The sequence below is a fragment of the Oncorhynchus kisutch genome, linkage group LG11 (genome assembly GCF_002021735.2).
Source record: "Oncorhynchus kisutch isolate 150728-3 linkage group LG11, Okis_V2, whole genome shotgun sequence".
Taxonomy (NCBI): domain Eukaryota; kingdom Metazoa; phylum Chordata; class Actinopteri; order Salmoniformes; family Salmonidae; genus Oncorhynchus; species Oncorhynchus kisutch.
Genome location: NC_034184.2, coordinates 64,665,453 through 64,671,589, shown reverse-complemented (window position 1 = coordinate 64,671,589; position 6,137 = coordinate 64,665,453).

Here is a 6,137-nt window from a genome sequence, read left to right as displayed (position 1 = left end):
CCTGAAATGAATTCTGTCGGTCTATTATTTCTTACAGAACTTTATTTTGTCTTTATGTAGGGTGATCACTGATTTAACATGGGCAATGGCATAAACATCACTCCATGTGGTTTCCTACAGTATGAATGAGGGAAGCATAGCAAGGACATTGCCTGCCCTACAGTACGCAATCCCCATGCATGTGGAATAAATACACACCACAGTTGATGGACACTGCATTTCCTGAGTATGATTGAACTGGTCACTTTCCGGAGTCTCCATACCTTCCCTTGATGGTAGATCTGATGTAGGCCAACTTTTGAAACAAACCAAGTCATGAGAAGTAATTCAGTAGCCTACAGCATTAATCAAGGGGATATTTCATTGATTTATGAGAATAAATCAAAATGCAGGCAGACTGCTTAACTATAGCGGTCATAATAAACATATTTGAGAGCTTCTTCATTAGATAAAACAAAACAAAAAAAGTAACTTAAATTCATACAGTCAATACTTACAAGATCTGATCTTATATAACACTCGCACATAAAATAATAATTTTGGACCGCAGACGACTCAGACGATAGAAACCGATCAGAAATGGGAATTTGGGAGAAAGCGACAACGATGGTGTCGCGAATGGCGCTAAATTGATATAGAACAGTGCGATCTACTTTATCATTACGTCATAAATGCCGAATGCCATGACAACGCGCGTCTCTGATTTCTTCATCAAGTAGGCCTAAACTGCGCACTGCTTTCATTCATGTTTTCCTCGTTTCTGTGACAGTAGCCTACTGGTTGTATCCACGAGGGGTCAGTGCACAACCACTGATTTCCCTCAGGTTGAGGACCCGTTCTAGCAAAGTTGATGTGCGAAAATGTAATATTATACTAAACAACGCTCTTGAAGCGAGGATGCAAGTGTAATAGATTAGAAAATAGCCAACTGTGGCTTAAAGGCTACAGACATTCACATCCTTTACTGCAGCACGAAACAGATAGCCTATTGGTATTGATTGCAAAGGGTCATAAGCTCCACACGATTCAAGTCCAAACTACTAACAATAAAGGCTTACGTCAAATAATCATCACTTTATAACCCTAATAGAAGCCATTTCAATCTAATAGCAATAAATAGGCAACTGACTGTAAGCCAAATGCCCCCCTCTCTCTCACACACTCTCTCACACACTCTCTCTCTCTCACTCACTCTCACACACACACACACACACACACACACACACACACACGCACGCACGCACGCACGCACGCACGCACGCAGGCAGGCAGGCACACACACACACACACACACACACACACACACACACACACACACACACACACACACACACACACACACACACACACACACACACACACACACACACACACACTATAGGCTTACCCTACACAATATTATAAAACTGGTGCGGGTGGAGAAGGTGTGGGTGTGCTTCCAACGAGCAGACAGTATTTTCTGGCAGGCGCACACAGATATTCCTCACAGAAATGGTCTTCTCTCCACACAAGACAAGAGGCTGCTGAAAGGAGCTTTTAATTGGGGGAAGGTGCCACAGGGGCATGCAGTTAATCATAGCAAAGTGAAGGAGAAAGACAAGACAGAAGAAAGATGATTTGGGAAATAGTCACCATTCAATGAGGAGTGTGGAGACTTTTGAGTTTGGCCTGAGGAAATCATGACCCAGCATGTTCTGTTCATGTTCTAATTGGAGTCTATAGACTACTATGTGTTCAGTTCATTGACTTGTGTATGTCAATCTAACCTCTAAGCTTCCTCAATTCCTGAATCAATGCTATATGTGTTAATTTGCTTATTTGAACACGACAATCCCTCAATGACCTCCCAAACAGTATAGATAAAAAACAATAGTCTTACATTTTTATTGGTCAGACACTGACCCCACCATATAAATCTATTGCATGTTTAAAACAGATTTTGATAATGACAGTAAGTTAGTCTATAATCATATTTAATCTAGACAATAGCTCACATATTATATTCATTGTTATTGAAACTGCTAAATTAATTTGGTAGATTGCACCTGTTGCCTCTTGAACACAGAGATAGACATGGTACTTTTTTGTGGAAATTACATTCAGCAAAAGTCCTCCATTATCACCAGAGAATGGACATAAATAAAGATGATGTCTGATTGTACATCTCGGCTCAGATAATAACTTATTATCATGCACAAAATACAATGTCTCACAACTTTTACATGGGGGGGTTATTGATGACAAGTGAAAGTGGTTGGCTGAAAAGGTGTTACCAACCATGTTTTATAACTAACCATTCAAGCATAATAAGCTGGTCTCAAAATCCCAATGAATATGCATCAGGCTATTAATTTCAATAAGTCTTGGTCCTCCTTTTGTTGATTTGATGTGCAGTATTGCAAAGGTGTGCTATAGTGTTTACAATATGAGGCCAGATAGTACTAAGTAGGGTAATAGCCTATGTCCTGTCGTGTTACATGATAGGCCTATATAATCTGCTATGTCATGTCATCACTTGCAATCACGATTATTGATTCATTTCTGTAAACCACACATCCATATCATTATTATGGCCTCACGGTTAAGGACATCCAGAAGATTGAAGCATCCAATGCAGATAAATGTATTATTTTAATGGCGTGTGAAGCCTACAGATGACTATGGCCCATACACACACGTGTTGCTTGATGTGTTTGTTTTCCCTTGCAGCGTGACACAGGCTAAACACCTACATGTGCGTAATAGGAGGTCAACATGACATTACCCAAAGCATCTGATTTCCAGCAGTTCGTCTCAATTTAACACAATCGGGCCAAACCTTGTCATGGAGAAATAATGGGCAAATAGATTACACATTCATTACTTTAACAACGGCGCTGTCTAGTCGCGGGCGGAGGACGGGGGTGCTCAACAATGGAGCGTGGTGAGTCATGGAACCCCTACGCAACACGGGGGACCCTCTAGTAGTGATGACAGCGGTGCTGAAAAAGCTGTGTAGGTGTCCGGACCAGAATTGGGATTTGTTGAGGATAAAATGAAGCGCTATACAGATCTCTGTGGGTGGCGGTCTACCCACTGGCAGTGCCGGTTACGTTAATACTATACGGATTTGATTATTTGAATTATATTACTCTGAGATGTTAGAATCCTATTTATTGAATAGATAATCCAATGGACTATGAGATTTACCCATAAATGATTCCAATTGCCAAGAAAATCCTCAAAGAATTTTTTTTTTTATAAAAACACAAGCAGTTAATCAGAAAAGCATGATCACCTTGAGCATTGTAGGCGTATCGTTCCAAACAATTACGGGCACCGGAAATGTATGGTTCAATCACTTGCAGAATAATTTCCTATTATTTACATTTCTCAAGGTTTGGGTTGAAAAATGTAACAAAGCTGCAGCAGGCTAGCTGTACTAAGCTTGAGATTCGCCGAGTGTGGACGGGTTGCAACAGACGGCTACTGTCCACTATTTTGTGGTACTGAATGCCATCATTTTGTGCTGAATCTCATATCGCTGCTATAAACCATATATCTTGTTTGTTTAATCAACACCAGATCCGGATCTTTTACTTCTGTAACAAACCCACTGGGCAAAAACGGGTTGAATCAGCATTGTTTCCACATTATTTCAAACCAAAACATGATTTATCCGGACACACCATTCATCTTTGTGATATCGCTGAATCGAAGGGGAAAACTGATTGGATTAGCAAAAAGTAATCAACTTCACAACATTTGGTATTTTTTTCCCCACACAACTTTTAACGTAAATCCAATGACATGGGGATCTTTTGTTAATTTCATGTTGAATTCATGTTAGTTGAAAACACAACCAAGTATAAATTAAAACTAAACTGACATCTGTGCTCAGTGGGAAGTCACCTTGAGCACAGTCCAGCTTCAGTGTCATAACAGACATTGTTAGACTGTTAGGATTGGAAGTCTACAGTCCACTGACTGTAGCCACTTGCCTCCTGCTGATGTCATGTTTAGCCTCCAGCAGAAAAGTGTTGCATCTGATTAGAGGATGCAAAAGTTGGCCTCTGTTTGCAGAAGGGGAGGGACTTTCTCCAACTATTTGCTCCAACTATTTGCAGACAGCTATGATTCAGTACTAAAACCTCCCTCAAGCCAGTGTGTGGGCTACATGCATAGAGTGCAGGGGTGTTATAGTAATGTCACGTGTGCGTGTGTGTGCCATCCTGCTGCCCCTGCCATGCATGCACTGAGCCAAGGCGTGTGAGTCATGAGCCAGCCACGAGACGTGATGACCTCATTGACCCTGGCTCCCTCCCTCCCTCGTTCCCCACCCCTCACCACCATCGCAAAAAGAAAGATGAGTCAGTGACACAGCCTGGCCTGGGCCTAGCGATCAGATTTCACCCATCTCCTGTCCTGCTCCCTCTCTCCTTCTCTCCCCCCCCCCTCTCCCCCCCCCCCCACACGCACCCCACCACAAAGGGTATATGATTCATCCGGACACACCAATCATCGTCTGAGGTTTAAAAATAAATCCTGCCATTCAGAATGATGTTTCCCCATAAAGACAACACGCAGAGACACAACATCCCATCAGTCTGGCCAATTGAACCGCTGTGTTCACATGCAGCACACACGAGCAACAGGAGAGGAAGAGTGGGAGGCCTGTGATGCAAAGAGGAGGAGTGGGGCTCAGCACAGGCGAATTCCCTCAAGACATTGCACTCTAGGTGGGAGAGAAATCAAGATGAAGAGAGGCCCGAGGAGAGAGATCCATGTGTAGCGTGTTATAAGATGAGACCAGGGGGCCTCAGAGGCATAAAGACTAATCAGATCACCACTCGCTGTCTCAATCATATGGATGAGCAGGTTGCTCATGGGAATTTTACTTACTCAAACATGTTCTTAGAGAATAAAGGATTATGATTGGTTGTGTCAGGCAACCAATGAAAATGGAGAGGTGACAGGAATACCAAACAGAGTGGTGGGGGGAGTTGGTGTTCAATATAGCTAGCAAGTTGTTCATTTTGCACATCAATGTCCTGTTTCCAGCTAGTCTAAATAATTGATTAAATATTAAATGTGATGCAAGCTGGAGTTAGTTAGCTAAAATGTGTTTTTCGAGCTAATGTCGTTAGCTAGCCAACTGTTAGGCTAGCTAGCTAGCTTGGTAACTAAGGCTAAACTGTTATAGTTTATCCTTAGTTACCAAGCTAGCAATCTAGCTAACTCAACAGTTTTAGCCTTAGGTTACCAATTTAAGCATGCAGGCTAGCTAGCCAGATAAATATGTTGCTGTTATAGTAGAAGCATGAATGAACAGGGAGCACTGCTGCTCTTGGAGCAGAACTGTGTCAACCACAGCAGATATTGCTGCTCTGAGACCAGTTTGAGCCAACAGGGTCTTCTGCTACTCTAAGAGAATAATTGTACTGTGTCATCTTTTATGTTGCTGTTCTGGGAGCAGCATTAGTATACTGGTAGCACTGTTGCTCTTTGAACAGAACCGTGTCAACAACATTTAACTGAAATATATATACAACATGTAAAGTGTTGGTCCCATGTTTCATGAACTGAAATAAGAGATCCCAGACATTTTCCACATTTGTTTACATTTTCCACATTTGTTTACATCCCTGTTAGTGAGCATTTCTCCTTTGACAAGATAATCCATCCACCTGACAGGTGTGGCATATCAAGAAGCTGATGAAACATCATGATCATTACACAGGTGCACCTTGTGCTGGGGGACAATAAAAGGTCACTCTAAAATGTGCACAACACAATGCCTCAGTGTGTCAAGTTATGAGGGAGGGTGCAATTGGCATGCTGACTGCAGGAATGTCCACCAGAGATCTTGCAAGAGAATTGAATGTTAATTTCTCTACCATAAGCCACCTCCAACGTCTTTTTAGAGAATTTGGCAGGACATCCAACTGACTTCACAACCGCAAACCATGTGTATGGCGCTGTGTGGGCGAGTGGTTTGCTCAACGTTGTGAACAGTGTCCCATGGTGGCGGTTAGGTTATGGTATGGGCAAGCATAAGATATGGACACTGAACAAACTTGCAATTTATCATTGGCAATTTGAATGTACAGAGATACCATGCCATTTATTAGCCGCCATGACCTCATGTTTCAGCATGA